The 17,874-nt window shown below is 41.7% G+C and overlaps 1 protein-coding gene across 9 annotated transcripts in view; it reads right to left on the bottom strand.

The window, feature by feature from the left end:
- tjp1a (tight junction protein 1a) overlaps window positions 1–17,874 on the bottom strand; it is a 177,827-nt gene that overhangs the window by 99,677 nt on the left and 60,276 nt on the right. The window lies entirely within an intron of this gene.

Genomic DNA, 17,874 nt, shown 5'->3' on the forward strand with positions numbered 1-17,874 from the left:
CCATTTGTTTTCAACAGGTAGTAGCAACGTATAGAAAAATGCATGAGGGATTCTGGGATAGTGGGCTGGCTTCAACTATATGCAAATAACACACGGCAGCCGCGCTGGCCAATCACAATCAGTGTGTGCTTGCACAGTTCCGTCTGCACGGCATGGCCGTGAACCCAGGCCTGTTCTCAGTCTGCGTTCTTGTCTGTGCTTGTGTTTCTCGTAATCAGTCGCAGCCCAAGTTCTGCTCCATTCAACAGTTCACATCTAGCCCTAGTATAAACTACTGCCGCTGAACTAATAAAGCTCCTCTGATCAGAGGAGACATTCAGAATGTCCGTTCAGACACACCGGCAGGAAGGCACTGAAATAGCTTTTCACAAACTAAATCTGTCAGGAGATATTTGTCAGGCCAAAGGTCTTACAGTACACACTAACACACACACACATAGACGTTCACATAGTTGCTGAAAGTCTCAGTCACATGACAGAAACCACAGAACTTGACTCTCACAGTGCAGAATGCAAATGATAAACAAAAGAGCTGGTGAACAATAACATCAACTCCTGATGTCCTAGAGTTGCATTCAATGTCCATTATACATCGTAATTATGTTATTAATGACTATGACATTTAATACATACACCAATCAGTCACAACATTAACACCACCTCTATGTTTCTGAGCTCAATGTCCATTATATCAGCTCCACTGACCATACAGGAACACTTTGTAGTTCTGTAATTACAGACTGTAGTCCATCTGTCTCTCTGTATACTTTGTTAGCCTCATTTCAACCTGTATGTCAAAGGTCAGGACCCCACAGGACCACCACAGGTGTTATTTGGGTGGTGGGTCACTCCTAGCACTGCAGTGACTCTGACGTGGTGGTAGTGTTGTTCTGGTATGAGTGGAACTACAAATAGCTTCCACTATTGGTAAATGGAAGTGGTACCATGGACATTGGGCTGATCAGTCTGCTAATGCATTTAAGTGGATGTAGTCCTAATTACTGTATTTTGTAAATGTTTATTTATCAGCAATAGCTGTTATGTACGGGTAACAGTATCACATATAACCACCGTCCCCCAATTTATATGCAACCCTATCGTGGATCATAGTTATTTGTGCACTTTCAAGAGATGAATAAAACACATCATCTGTGGTCAGAAACTAACCAATGATGTATGAGGTAGATGGCAAGTGATAAATTGTGCATGACAGCACATGAGTTACACACTCCTAAAAGGTGCTAAAGGGGCTAAAAATAGCTTCTTGAGTAATGCCACAGAAGAACCATGGACTCTTGGTTCCATTAACAAACCCCTAAATTGTTAAAGAACACTGAAGGCTCTATAAACATTTTTTTCTATAACATTTCTCAAAGAATCATTTCTAGCACCTTTATAGGAAGGCCAGCCAGTAGAAAGTACAAGGTGTTTCAGATAAAGTGGACACTAAGTGTATAACCAAGAATTTCCAAATATTTTTGTTGTTGTATTGCATGTTTTATGTATAAAGTCAAATGTGTTTGTTTATTATATTATATTATATTAAATTATACATAAACATTATATTATGTATTTATAATACAATAAAAAAAATATATTCCCATTTTTACCCATTACCCATACATATTCTACCCCTATAACATGCAATGCTCCCAACACTGGGAGAGTGAAGACCGACACACACCTCCCTCAACATGTGCGCAGCCACCCACTGCCTCCTTTTCCCAACTGCCGCCAATGCAACACCACTGGGCAACCAACGCGCTCTGAGGAAAGCGACGTGTACCTGACTCTGATGCATCTGCCAGCAGACGCCAGTGCCAGCCAGCAATGCACTGGAGTAATGTGGGTAGAAAATGCCATCTACCCACCCTGTAGAGGACAAGGCCAACTGTGCTCTTTTGAGGCCACATCTGCCGATGGCAAAGAAGCATGACTGGGATTCCAGGTAGGCTCTGGACCGACCATGACCATTCCTGACCAGGAAGAAATGGATAAGAAGATGAATGGATGGATGGATGCACTTGTTTCTCCTGGGCTTTAACATTTTGTTTGGGATTTGTTCAGCAAATGCTTCTGCATTTGTGTCCTACCTAAAGCACATCTTACAGCACATCTTTTGAGCCTTACTTGCAATGTCCAAACAGCAAATCAAACGTTTAATCCAGCAAAGCAAACTCTTTTCCCCTAAAGGGGACCTGCAGTAGTACAGAGAAGCAGTTCAAACAGCCCTGTGTACGCAACCATGTCTAACTCAGTACACATTAGGTTTCCTATAGGAGGCCCCTTAACTCCAGCCTGTTTTTGGCAGGCTGATGTGAGGAGAGTGGACAGTGAACGTGTAGGTGGACGAGCATGTGTAAACTGAGGTATGTGGCTAAAAGGTGAGTAATTACAGAGAAGGGGAGGCTGCTGGGAAACCAAAGGCTCAGCATAACACTGTGTGTCCTTCCCAACTGTAACCCTGCTCACCTCCCACATACAACGTTTAAAATAAAGACAACAAAAAGGGTAATGTGCACAATGCCATGGAAGAACCACTTCTGGCTTTATTATTATTATTATTATTTTTGAAACATGGTTCTTTAGGGAACCAAAAATGCGGATCTACATATGAAAAATGCGTGTAATATTATAGATGGTGTTGGCTTCTGTATAATCAGTCAACAGCTGAAAATCCTGCTAGCTGTAATGTGAGCTGTAGCCTAGTGGCACTCCCCATTCCACAGCTTAAGAAACAGGTAGTTCCTCCCCTTCATAGAACCATACATCCCAAACACTGATCCTAGACAAGCACTGGCTCTCATTTTCAGTGGCCTGACTTCTATGACCTTGTGAGGTCACCCAATGCCCCGACAGCACATGCAGACAGCAAGCTCTCGTCCCTTCCAGTCCAAACATCCTGCATCATTTAGATTTCAGACAGCTCTGGCTACTCCCCTTCACCTCAGCATTCCATAGCTATGAGATGATGTGCCTACTCCTACATATTATAGTACACATATCATCCTACATCTGAGTAATCCAGGACATTTGACCCACGAGCTGGTAACTGAAGGCTTACACATGGCCTGCAGAACAAGAAATGTCATCTGTCAATCTCCCAACTCTCCCCTACTATTGAAAGGTCACCAACAAATACACAAGACTCTTACTTAAATTCAGAAGATTTGTTTATATCGGACTGAAGAATGTGACGGCCTTACATTGCTTCATGGTTTATAGCAGTCACACACTGTAGTCCACATTGCTATTATGATGACACAATGCCTATGTTCTCACAGCAGGTATAAGTGCATGGATGGGTGGATGGATGGGTGGATGCTTTATTGATCCTGAAGGACAATAAGCAAAGGTGTGTTATCTGTGTGTCAGTATGAATGGCAAAAACAGGTTTTCACATCTGGGATCCGATACATATCCAATATACAGCGGTGTGACTCAATATTATTAACAGCCAGATTGGAATTCATCTGGAATCCATGTGACTTTCATCAATCCTACTCCACATTTATGTTTAATACATGCTAAGGAGAAGGGGAACTGACAACAGAAGTGAGGGATAGGGAGGTAACAGCCCTTATAAATATTTGAGGTGATATTTCACAACTGCTCAGTGTTTGAGAAAACTGCTAAAGAAATGGCCGAACGTGGCCACAGGACGAACGTGGCTCCAGAGTCGAAGAAACATAAAAACCTTAAAAACAAAGTTTAAAGAAACCCGGGAAACTAAAGAAGTGGCCGTGGCTCAACAACCTGCTCACGGTGATAAGCCCAGCAGCTGTCAGCCACTGGAACTCTTTGATAGCTTCTCTGATGCTGGTGCAGATGAAACCAAAATCTCACATTAAGCAATGCTCCTTTAAACAAGCAGGTTAGTTTAGAAGCATGAACTGTTTAGACGAATGTATACAGATGTAATAGTGTGAACAGCCTAAAAAAAGATCAGATATGGTGATAAAATCTGATATGGATTCTTCACCCGCTGTTTGAACGTAGTCAGTCAGTTTAACGTCATTAGTCTGAATAGCATGAGGGCGCAACTTTGAGGTCATGAGCATTTGCTTTTCAGTGCTGACATATCAGATCAAAGATAAGTTGGGCCTTCGTTGACAGCTGTAGTGGTGGATGGGTTAGTTAAAATCTAGCTTTTGTTTAGTTTTACTCTAGTTTTTCCTGGAAGCACCGTGTTTTCTACATAATAGTAGTAGGTTGAACATTCTGTTGAACATTCTGCCAGTAGGTACAGAAAGGATAGCTTGCTTACAAAACTGACTGAACCAAAAAAAAAAAAAAACCCACAGAAGACAACAAATGTGGATGACTGCAGAATTCTTTTCTTGGTAAAGGAATAAATAAATAAATAAATAAATAAATAAAATGCATGCCCTGTTTTGGAACAAGATTCTTTAGGAGAAGGAAAGGGAGGGTTCATGATCCAAAGCATCATCACCTCATCTGTCAAACATGATGGAGGCACTGTTATGGCATGGGTTTGTATGTATGACTGATGTTTACGGATGATATGAACTATACAGTAATGTCAAGTCAAGTAGAGAGGCTTTATTGTCCTTTCAACTATACACAGAGTACACAGTGAACTGAAACAACGTTCCTCCAGAACCATGGTGCAACACACAACACAGTGTAGACAGAACACAAGTGCAACACAGAACAAGTGCAGACAGACAGTACAACACAATGCAGACAGTGCAGACGAGACACACAGAGTGCAGACTATGAAGGGTAAATAAATCAAACTGAGACTGAGACAGAAGTGGGAAGTAGGGTTGTGCAATATAATGTGCATACTATGTTAAAGCCAGTAGTGTGCAGCAATCCTATTAAGCACATTTTTCACTTACTGATCAAATAGCAGCTCCTAGTAAATAGTAGTCTACACTCTAGACTAGAGGTCTAGCAATCCCATCTTGGTTGCTTCATTTTAAATGCATTAGAGTGATATACAGAGGTTCAATTCCACAAATACTTATGAACCTGACTGTACACTGCATGTCCAGGATAGAATCTGGAATGTGTACATTAACAGTGAAAGTTCTTCCACAGGTCATGCTTTGATTAATAATAGCACCTCAAAAAAAGTGGATGTTTACAGTAAGTTCACCCAGCCAAGTCCACGTGAATGCTGATTAATGAAGTGAGAGGAAGAGCACTTGCACAGGCAGTAGCTGGACTGCAGTTAGTGAAAGACAAGCAAGAGCAAAGAGAGACTGCCCATGAAATAAGATAACGTATGGCCTAGTCCCTGTGGCCCGAGCAGTAAATCAGACTCAGAGCTGTTGGGATGGGAATGGGTAACGCAGGTCCCGATGAGCGTGGGTAATAACCCTCAGATAATGTCATCAGAAACCCCCCTTCCTTTTTCAGAGCTGAGGGTTCTGCCTAGTCAGCAGATCTGCTGAACATGGAATATCATTCAGCTTAAGAACAGAGTGAAAAGGTGTGGGGGGGTATGACTGACTGACAGTCTTCTCAGAGGTTAAAGTGGTCGGCATCACATACTGTTCCTTTGCAGGACATCTCTTTTGCGCAATTGTCAGTTTTCATTAAATGTTTCACTAAGTTGTCGGAAAGGCCAGTACAGGCCACCTCTAATCCGAGCCAGTCAAAACAGTTTCAGACCGGACGCTGCTATTTTAGTACTTTAAACAATTTCCATAAAAAGCCCCTCAACAACAACAAAAAAGGTTTGCTTTTGTCAGCTATTCTTTGATGGCATCTCAGGCCCAAGAAGGGACAAATTCTAAACCGTCCAAAAATGTTCTAATTAAAACACAGAGGCAGTGGAAACTGATATAGTAAGGGCTGAATGGTGCTGGAAGAGGGAGCGAGATAAGCTACACTATTTCCAAATGTTTGTGGACACCCTTTCTAATGGATGCATTCAGCTCCTATTGCAATAGTTGCACCCATTGCTGACAGATATGTGCAAATACACACACACAGCCTGTCTAGAGAAGTACTGTCAATGAAATAGGACTATCTGGAGCAGATACACACCTCAACCTAATGGCCCCATACATAATGTCAGATGTGGGCTAGAGGGCTATAAAGCACCCAGGATTGAGCTGTGGAGAAGTGGAACTGGGTGGAGTGGTGATTATCCAACATCCTGACCTTACTAAACACTCTTGACACTGAATAGAATCAATTCCTCATAGTAATGCTCCAAAATCCCTATGAAAGCCCTCTTCTCTGGACAGTAGAGACAGTTACTCCAAAAGAAGCAGGATTTTTTAACACCTTTGATTTCAGGAGGCACAATGAATGAACAGGTGTCCCAATACTTTTGTCCTTATAGTCTTCCCATTGCTTGTAGCCAATTTTTTTGCTTAAATCCAAATTCTGTGATGGAAATGTGCATGTTTGGCATATATGACACTAGGTGATGATGGATGAGATCTAATTATGGTGCCAAAACTATGTTTTGACTGTGTCCAATCTGGGACCACACATGGAATGACTATGTAATTAATGAGATTTGAAACAACAGGTCCTTCTGTATTCACACCATTCTGAACAAATCAGATTTGGTAAAAAAACAAATGCCAAATTGATTTTGTAATGTGAAATTAGCTATAAGCACCACTTGTACTGGGCTTATTTTTTATTTATTTATTTATTTATTTACTTACTTACTTACTTACTTATTTACTTATTTACTTAAATACCTGGGATTCTTAGGTGTACCACCCCAATGGCAGAAAAGGTTTCATCCCTGGTGAACGTCTGGTATCTTTCTGAGAGTGTACATCATGGCTGTCCAAAAAAACACATTTGTCTCCATGGTTTGAACCCTGTAGCTGTAAATAATTCTGGATGAACAGACCAATAGAAATGCTCAACATTACTTCTATTTTACATTGACTTCCATTCAAAGTTGAGACCATTTTTGCCTTCTCCGGTAAAATTGCCATTTTGGAGAAACATGGTTTTCATTGGACAGCGACGATATACTGATATATTGATAATAATCCTAAACAGGTTGAATGTTGGTCAGATGTGACTGATCCACACTTCGTACTGTTTTCAGTTATAGTGTAAATCTGCAAATCTTCAAAATCAATAGGCGGCCTTAATGATTCCTGTTACTATGAAACACACGTCCTACACTACACTGGTTTTGGATCTGTGCTCAGTATCAGCTGATACCCTGATACTGAGATATCAGATGGGGTATCAGGAGCTGAATTAGCGTACTACGTCCAGCAATAACAAGAGAAACAGGGCCTTGTTCCGAGGTCTGCCAGTTTATCACTATTACAGTATATACTGTATATTACAGGACCTGCCCATAAACAGGCACATGGTACTACATATGCCCTATGGAGAAAAGCAAACAGAATGAGGAATCAGGTTGTCCCAGCCTAAGTGCATTGTGGGCTGTCGTGATGGTGTGTGTGTGTGTGTGTGTCTGGCTGGACTGGGTAATCCTTGCTCTGCTTTGCTGCCAGGATCGAGCCTCATCAGCTTTAGTGTTCGATGGCTGCCTCGTTTTTTACACCATCCCACCGGTTCAATTCTTACGGCTAATGCCTCCCACAACAGGCGGTAATGCCCCGTGATTATCCAGCGCCGCAGTAGTACATTCAGGGCTTGAAAGGCCAGAGAAAAAGCAGTGGGGTGGGGAGGTGGAGTCAGGAGCCTGTGCACGCCTCTGTCAAAGGCCCCCAGCCTGATGGCATCAGCAAAAAAGGGATCCAGACACTGAATGGACACCTAAGCCAGGCGCTGCGAGCATGGGTGCACAGGGTTGTGTGTGGAGCGTGCATGAGCTCCAGACATGGGGTGACAGGCAGATGTATGTGTGTGTGTGTGTGTGTGTGTGTGTGTTTTATTACATGAAAATGCATATATCCCCAATGATGAACCAATGGCACCTTAGTCTACTGCCCTCTGCATCACTCTACCATGTCTACCACATGCCTCTTTCACTTTCAGATGCCAATTCTGTATCTCTCTCATATCACTTGTCAACAAATGCTGTGTTATGGGGTGTCTCAAAATGTGAAATACACTTTGTGAGCTCAGATATGAGGCTTTATCCTAAAATGTGTGTGATTTGAGCCCATTATGTTAGCTGGGACACGGTCTGTGCTGTGGTGTTAATCCTGGTACCCTAGATAGCCGGCCACGGGTTCGAGCATGGAAGAACCGGTCTCTGCTCTTTAATGGGAGAGAAGCAGAGGGAGAAATAGAGAGAGGGTGAAGAGAGAAGAGACAGAGAGAGAAGGAGAGAGAAAGTGAGAAACAAACAATAAGAGGGAGGTAGAGTGGGTAACAGAGGAAGAGAGAGCGGTAAGAGAGAGTTAGGGAGCGAGAGAGGTAAAAGGCAGCATTATAGAGTGAAAGAGAGAGAGTGTGTGTGTGTGTGAGAGAGAGAGCGAGGTAGAGAGAGTTGTTATTGTAACTGTTCTTGTTTTGCCAATATTGTACTGAAACAGTCCAGCCAATAAAGTTATCCCGAACTTGAGCCTGAGAGGGTTTACATGAGGTTTTCCTGGCTGTGACGAAGTCTCTCTCTCTCTCTCTCTCTCCCTCTCTCTCTCTCTCTAACTAAAGCAGCCCCTCCCTCTGGGCTGCTGTAGAGCGGAGGCTTCAGGCACTGCTCCAATTACCAGCCAGTCAAAGCTGTGTTTCCTCAACCATGCTCTGCAATTGCCCATGAGACCACAGAGGCACCGAGCCTCTCTTCATATCCCGTGTTTGTTCCTGCACTCTGACATGACCGTGCACCTGCGCTCACAGGTCCGCCTGTATGTAATGCTATGCTTGTGCTATAGCACCCTGGGGTGTCTTTCTAACCTAAAAGGAGCTTACAGTAATATGTATGTATGTAAGTACGTATGAATACAACATGTGCTACAGATACCAGCTAGTCCTACGCCTCCGCTGGAAGTGTGGTGAGTAAGGGTGATGAGTATTCATCTGAAAGCTGGGATGGAGTGTGTGTGGTTTGCTGGTACACGAGGCGGATCAGACGGCACTGCTGCGTTTCCACACTGACGAGCAATTACATGATGGACTGAGAAGGGGAAAGAGAGAGGAGCATGTGAGAATATATTACATCATACAGAGAGAGAGAGAGAGAGAGAGAGACAGACAGAGAGACAGACAGAGAAAGAGTAGGGTAATTAAAGACATCCTACGACATGTAGGGGAATATCAAACAGGACATGTTTAGGATGGGAAGGATGTTTCCCAAGTTTTGAACTGGAGCTCCAAGGATAACGTAGACAACAACTAATGGAAACATCAACCAGTCGTAACATTAAAACCGGTGGGTGAAGTAAAGGTGAATGACACTGTTTATTTTGTTACAATGGCAGCTGTCGAGAGGTGAGACATACATATACTACATGGACAAAAGTACTGAGACACTTACCAATTAATTGTTTCTCCCAAATTCAAGGGTTATTAAAGAAGAGTCTATCCTGCTTTAGTTCAGGTAAAAGGGAAAGCAAGCAAACCTGGATAGGCCAGTTTACTAAATGGGCCTGAAAACAGTCAAAACACTCCTAAAACAGACCATTTACTTGACTTTGTGCTCTCAGATAAGAGACACTGATTACCTTGTTACAATGGTCACATGATTGCAGCAGCCATTAGCCATTAGCCATCTAAAAACATGCCCCAATCATGTGATTTTTAACAATCAATGAGAGGGTGAACATCTGAATTAGGATAACAGATGGATAACACTTGGCGCTTCTTTATCGCTGAAGCTGTCTAGTGCTACTACACTCAAATTTGCTAAGAGTGTTTAGCTATCTGGTGATGTGTGCCTCTTTGCTACGTGCTCCAGTGCCAGAATAGCAGGGGTGTTTCAACTGTTTTCAGGCCTATTTAGTAAACTGGACCATCCAGGTTTGCTTGCTTTCTCTTTCACTCGAACTAAAGCAGGATAACCTCTTCTTTGGAAACAATTAACGGGAAAGTGTCTCAGTACTTTTGTCCATGTAGTTATATGTAGTGTAATTCACCTTCACTTCACACTACGGCTGTTTGTTATGGCCAGTTTAGAAACAAAAAGTGCTTATGCAGCAATTTCCCTTCAGGTACCTTCAGATCTCTTCATAAAAAGCTAATAAACTTCAATGTTTGGCCTTTAAACAACTTGCTTAAACTTTTGGTTGCAGAACCAAATAAACTATTTCTGACTTTTACTGGTTGTTTAAACGTTAGATTTCATAACAAAGTATGCAAACAAAAAAGTAGGGCATCAGTAAGCTTTATAGTATCTGTGCTCTCTATTACCGATTGGTGCAACACTAGTAATTATGTATAATTTTGCTTTGCTAGAGTACCTGACTGAAAAGTGCCATTTCTCTCCTCAGTGATGAACAGCAAAAACCCTTTCATCTTCAGCTGTTAATAGTCCTGAAGGCCACTATGCCCTTGAGATTTTGATTGTTATGATGTGATGAGAGAAAGATTATAAAAACAGCATGTTTTGGCAGCCTCAAAGCAACTTGTGCTATTTATAGTGTGTTCGTGCTGAAGCAGCGCAGCTCTGCAGAAAGACTGTAATTGCTCATGAATATTCAGCACGCCTCAGACAAAAAGTCTCTCTCCGTTTTGTACTGGACTGAAATCTTCTTTGGGACTAAGACAAGCTACTTTGTGCACCCTTACAACAGCACCAACCCTGTAGTCCCGAGACAGCACACGGACAGTTCATGGAGGTGGTATTGCACTGTGCCGAGGAAAACGCACTTCTGCATCTGAACTGGGGAAAACAACCCGTTCATTTCACAGGGTGGGATTACATTAGTCATTAGACATATAAGCATGTGAATTATTGAACACGCTGGCTTACACTGCTTACTGCGGTTCGTTTGCCTACAACAGTGAAATGAGCCGGAATGACGGGGTTCTAAAACTTTCATATCCTCAAGATGTGAACAATCTTGATGGAAAAGCGGCGAGTTGGGTTTCTGCAGCTCAGAGGAAGAGTGGATGAATATTTCAGCACGGGTAATGAACAATGCAATTTTTTGCTCGGCTTTCTTCCCCGAGCATGAATAACGAAGTGGAACAGTATTATACATATTTACCATAGTGGTTTAACAAAAAAATAAATAAATAATAATTAAAAAAAAAAAACACAGGCCGTCTCATAAAGTGAGGTAGAAGTTAGCTGATGACTTCTCTAATTTGTTAAGTGAGCTCTCTTGTACACTGGGGCAGCTCTGAGGCATGCAGACTGCTGAGGCCTGATGGAGAATGAGGGGCAACAGTGGGAAGGACTCGGCATTATAACGCTCAAAAATCTAAAATGCTGTTTTCTACACTAATTGCATGTGTTACAGGTATTCTGATAAAATGCTGACAGTCGATCTACTGCCCTGCCTTCAACCTAAGCTCACGGATACAAGCAGGCGAAATGAGCTTTCTCTGTTGGGTAGCTGGGAATCTCCCATAATCTCTCATAATCTCCCAACACAAAATTTATTTTAACTTATCAATTGTAATTTTGTGAGTTCAAGGTTCTTAAGTCAGTTAATGATGTGGAAGATTGAAATGAGTCAAATGACCTCAACATTGTGAGTTTATAGCTGTGAACGTAAAACTGCATCCCACATATTATTCAACTAAACTAAACTGCCAACTAAACGGATAGTGTGCAACATAGTGTTTTTGAGTAAAAGACCTTTCCCATTGGCTCCTGGCACCATCTATTTGCATACTGGGCGTGCCTTCACCCCCCCGACACACTACCAGTGTGTAGTCATTCCCCACTGGCTACCTTCTCTTAGGTATTCAGTTATATTCTATATAAAGGTTGACTGCCTGGCTTCAGTGTTAAAGCCTGTAAGAGTAGGTTACCATCTGCTGTACTGATGAGTGCGTTTGTGAGTTTTACTTGTGTGTAAAATACGTTGTCGTGTTCAATATTTCATCCAAAACAAAAGTGAGATTTGTGAGTGAGAGTTGCTTCGGAATTGGTATTTGTTGTTTTAACTCTAGCTATTAATTTAATTTTCTTTCTTAACTTAAACTGTAATGTAAAGACGCTCTCGAATTCAGTAAGCTGAAGCCAGTAATTGCCAAATCAACTTGCTGTAACTACAGCGACTTTAGGGGGGAGTCCAAAGCTAAACTAAACTAAACTTAAAGTCATGAATTGAAGTAAACGAGAATTCTATTATTATTATTATTATTATTATTTTATCATTTAATTCTAATTTTACTCTATTTTAGCCCACTTCCAACCCATTTTGGACGGCCAATTACCCAAACTCCATTCATGTGAACAATGCCCCCAACACTAGGAGGGTGATTTTGATTTAAATTTGAATTTGATCTAACTTCTAAATAAAATTAGTTAAGTTAAGGTAATCAGATTTTTTTTACAGTGTAGGCCAGAGACATTCATTTTTGAAAAAAGGGCCACATGTTCCCGGCAGTGTGGAAAGGGCCATAAGCTAATCACAGCCATCTCTAAACACAACTTCCTCCTTCAAGCTCCAAAACAAACATGCACTGAGACTCGGCCAGTCGATCCATGTCCTCACGCTCAGCAACACCACGGATACAATGAGTTTTCTCAAATCGGGCATCTGGGCTGACCTTATGTGATAGAATGATGAACTCGGTTATCCCAAAGAGATTTGGAGCAGATCTGAATTTGGGCATCTGATGAGGATGCCTCCTGGTCATCTCCCATTCAGAGGTGTAGCGGGCACTACCAAGTGGGAGGAGGCCCCCGAAGAATACCCAGAACTTGCTGGAGAGATTATATCTTCCGGCTGGTCTCGGAGTGCCTGGGGATACCCCAGCAGGAGCTGGAGACACTTGCTGGGGACTGGGATGCCTGGGCTTCTGTGCTTACCCTATTGTCACTGCAACCCTGAACTGGACTGAGTAGATAAGAAAAGAATGATGATGATGATGATGATGATGAATCCAGTATTAGCAGCAAAGGCTTGAACTTTGGACAGTTGCTTCACTGGAGAGTATTTAGTGGTTGGGTGTTTTAGGAAAACTCGGAAATGGAATTTTGTCAATGTTATCATTTCCAGTACCCACTCCCTAGCTTGAATTCTCCCTATCACACGAGGCCACCAGTGCTGAGAGGGTGAAGGCTGTCCTATACATCTTTCCTAGCGCAACGTCACTGGACATCTGACTGCACTTGGAGGAGTCTGTTAACTGTCCAGTTTTGTTAACTCACCTAACTTGCGCTGGCTAGCATCCTCCTGATTGATGAGAAAACAAACGTCCATCCTTCCCACTCAGAGATGGCATGGCCAATGTGTTGGTGCAGCTGGGAATGGAACTCACAATCTCCTGATGTTAGGCTAGTGACACTTTTTTTCCTGTCTCTGGAAAGGCCATGTTCTCTGCAGTGTGGAAAGGGCCATAACCTAATCACAGTCATCTCTATAAACACGACTTCCTCCATCAAGCTCCAAGAAGCTCCAAAACAAACACACGCTGGGACAGTCTGCAGAGGTCGGTAACCATAAAGAATGGAGGCAGGACTTGAGGACTTGAGGAGAATTGTGGGTGTGTCGGAGAGTGAAGTAGACATTTATCAGTGGCATGGCGTAACGTGCAGCATATTTTGGACAGCACTGAACAGACATTCTAAAATTAGAGACGTCCTCATTATCCTCATTATCATTATCAGCTGATCATCGGGATGGATGGCGTCTACCCCCCGTTGGGGTTCCAGGCAGCGCTAGACTCAGCCGGACAACAGAGACATTCCCCAGCACATTCCACACTTCTGCTCTAAACTGCACCCTTCATTTCAACAAACTATGAGGAATGCTGGAGAACATAGGGGGTCTTCTTTCACCAACACACACACAGACAGACAGCCAAATAGAGAGGGGGGGGGGGGCAGCGGAAATGAAAAACACAAGGGGTCTTACGTCTGCTCATTGTGCCTGGAGGATAGCACCTGCACAAATGCAGCAAAGCAAAACACTTTTTCCTGCAGATTTGTTAGGAGCACCTCATGTTGAAGATCTCCCATTACACCACACCCCAAAGTGTTCTACTGGAGTGTGAAAAACCACTGATGAACACTGAAGTCAAAGTCATGTACATTAAACTAGTTTGAGAGCACTTTGCTTTGTGACATGGTGCATCAACAAGCTGGAAGTAGCCATTAGAAGATACAGTAAACAGTGCTCATGAAGGGGTGGATGCACATGGTCAGCAATTATACTTATATAACCCATGACATTCCACAATAATAATTTATTGGTATTAACAGGCCCAGAGTGTGCCAGGAAAACATTCTCCACACCATTACACCACCTCTACCAGTCTAGACTGCTGATACAAAAATCCATGGATTCATGGTTAATGGCTGTCCAGTCTTTAACTGCCCAGTTTTGATGAGCCTGTGCTCACTGCAGCCTCAGCTTTGTGTTCTTGGCTGAACGAAGTAGAACCCTATATGGTATTCTGCTGTTGTAGCCCATCTACCTCAAGGTTTGGCATGTCAAGGACCCTGGAATGCTGAAGAACCTTTAAATTGGTAAAGAACATTTTCAATAAGTGTTGGTTCTTTAGACCTTTCAAAGGTTCCTTACACTCACACATCTGTATATGTGAAGAGTGTGTGACTGGCCAAAACGTTTTATCTAGCATATGACATGTACAGAGTATGCGTCGCAGCCAAGAATAGGTTGTAATGGAGTCTGTATAGCCTCAAAAACTGGTGCAAGCTTTTTTCCATAACATCTGCATTTAATACTAACAATGTAAGCCAATGTGCTTCAATGGACATTTGATACCGCAATCTCTCGGGCACACAAGCCAATAGACTGATCTTCTGTAAGAGACACAACAGAATACAGAGAAGATCATGCAAACAGTAACTGGTGAATATCCACATAGGAGTCCCTCATTACTCCAGCTGCCCTTTACATTGTGTACACACTTCATGATAAAAGGACCAATAGAAATTTTAGTTTTAAGATGCTATGGTCGCAGATGTTAAGGACATTTCCCCCCATTTTCCTATAAATTGACCATTTCAGAGATACAAGGTTTTCTTTCCACAGCAATTGCAAATGCAGATTCACTCATACAGCACAGGCCATGCATGAATATAGAGGCCTGCAAGCATACAGGAAAACATCTGGCTCTGTGTATGTCTGTGTGTGTATGTCTGTGTGTGCATGTGTGTGTGTGTGTGAGGCAGTTGTGTCCACAAGCATGTAGAGAACATGCAAGGGTTGGATTAAAGGTGTGCGGACACACACACTGATCTGTTGGACAGCAGACAGGCGCTCGGATATCAGGGCTGGAGATCAATGGACCAAAGAGCAGCCAGGCATGGAGGCCTAGCTTTAATCACCCACATTAATTATCCTCTCCTTTTATCCCTGAGAAGCCTTTCTCTTGCTCTCTCGCTCACTCTTGCTCTCTCTCTTGCTTTCTTTTACTCTTGACTCTCTGCTTTTTTTGGTCTTTTGTATACTTTTTAAAGACAACACTCATATGCCATACGGAAACTACAAAAGCACATCTATTTGAGACTATATAGCAACTTGCTAGCATGATTTAAGGGAGGTTTGTGTTTTTTGTCTTGTATTTCACTTGTTAACTACATGGGCCCTATGTTACACTCTGTGTGAGGCGCGTTGTAATGCTCATTGCTATCTTACACCCAGCCAACAGTCTATTTTTGCACCTTCTGCCTGCATCGTTTCAATAGCAGCGGTGCTTGTGAATATATCTATGCAGATGGGCGTGGTGGTTTGGAAATGAGGTGTGTTCAGGTAGTTCTGGCGTATCGCTATCTTGGCAACAGAAAACACAGGTGCTTCCCTGACTGAAAACAACCTAGGCAGACATCAACAGTCAACACTGGCATGTGTTCAATGCACGTACATCCCCACTATGCGCCACTGTAATATCAATCCACCACAGTTAGACCGCACCTGGCTTTTAAAGGCAATGGCAAGTGACATGCTCATTGGTTTATTGCATGTTACGCCCAAAATACGGGCTATTCTATTTGTAGGATGTGTAGGACGCCGAAGTGAGAGTGCCAATGAACCTTCTATAACTTCAAACTCACTTTAAGCTCTGGTTCACGATGGTTTGTGGCTTGAAGTTCTTCACTTCCACTTCTTTGATCAGATGCTCCTCATCCATCACCCAAAAGGGAGTTTCTTGCGAGGAAGACATGAAGCTGTACAGAGCTAGCCTGCTTAAAGTGAAAAGATCTGTTTAAATCATTGGAATTCTTGTGTTTAATGTAAATTTCAAGTAAAAAGTCAGATATGCTGACGAGCTGTGTTGGTGCTGGTGTAAAAGAATGGTTTTAAATCTTTTGGTAGCAAATTGTGGCCACACAGTGCATCCAGTGTGCGACAACCTTAAGACTGGTATCTATAATTGCATTATGCCTGTACAGCACAAAGTCTAAACAGACATTTGATATGGGAATTCATATCAATTCATATCAGTGCCAATATATGAACATTCAAGGTGGAATTTAGGACTGTATCTACCTGGATTAGCATTGGCTCAGATTAGGATTCGGAAAAACAATAACATTACGGTTATGTTAGGGTTAGGATTAGGTTTAGGTTGTAGTTAAGGTTAGGGTTAGGGTTAGGGTTAGGTTAGGGTTAGGTTATGTTTAGGTTATGTTTAGGTTAAGTTTAGGTTAGGGTTATGGTTAAGGTTAAGGTTAAGGTTAGGGTTAAGGTTAAGGTTAGAGTTAAATGAAGTTTAGATTAGGTTAAGTTTAGGTTATAGTTATGGTTATGGTTATGGTTAAGGTTAGGGTTAGAGTTAAGTGAAGTTTATGTTATGTTTAGGTTAAGTTTGGGTTATAGTTATGGTTATGTTATGGTTATGGTTAAGGTTAAGGTTAGGGTTAGAGTTAAGTGAAGTTTAGGTTATGTTTAGGTTAAGTTTAGGTTATAGTTATGGTTATGGTTATGGTTATGGTTAAGGTTAGGGTTAGAGTTAAGTAAAGTTTAGGTTATGTTTAGGTTAAGTTTAGGTTATAGTTATGGTTATGTTATGGTTAAGGTTAAGGTTAGGGTTAGAGTTAAGTGAAGTTTATGTTATGTTTAGGTTAAGTTTAGGTTATAGTTATGGTTATGTTATGGTTATGATTATGGTTAAGGTTAGAGTTAAGTGAAGTTTAGGTTATGTTTAGGTTAAGTTTAGGTTATAGTTATGGTTATGTTATGGTTATGATTATGGTTAAGGTTAGAGTTAAGTGAAGTTTAGGTTATGTTTAGGTTAAGTTTAGGTTATAGTTATGCTTATGTTATGGTTATGGTTAAGGTTAGAGTTAAGTGAAGTTTAGGTTATGTTTAGGTTAAGTTTAGGTTATAGTTATGGTTATGTTATGGTTATAGTTATGGTTAAGGTTAGGGTTGAGATTAAGGTTAGGGTTGAGATTAAGGTTAGGGTAAGATTTAGGTTATGTTTAGATTAAGTTTAGGTTATGGTTATGGTTATGGTTATGGTTAAGGTTAGGGTTAGGGTTAAGGTTAGGGTTAGAGTTAAGGTTAGGATAAGATTTAGGTTATGTTTAGGTTAAGTTTAGGTTATGGTTATGGTTATGGTTATGGTTATGGTTATGGTTAAGGTTAGGGTTAGGGTTAAGGTTAGGGTTAGAGTTAAGGTTAGGATAAGATTTAGGTTATGTTTAGGTTAAGTTTAGGTTATGGTTATGGTTATGGTTATGGTTAAGGTTAGGGTTAGGGTTAGGGTTAAGATTAAGGTTAGAGTTAAGGTTAGGGTAAGATTTAGGTTATGTTTAGGTTAAGTTTAGGTTATGGTTAAGGTAAAGGTTTAGATTACATTTAGGTTATGGTTATGGTTAAGGTTAAGGTTAGGGTTTAGGTTAGTTTGGGTTAT

This window comes from Salminus brasiliensis, chromosome 25 (genome assembly GCF_030463535.1).
Source record: "Salminus brasiliensis chromosome 25, fSalBra1.hap2, whole genome shotgun sequence".
Classification (NCBI taxonomy): Eukaryota; Metazoa; Chordata; class Actinopteri; order Characiformes; family Bryconidae; genus Salminus; species Salminus brasiliensis.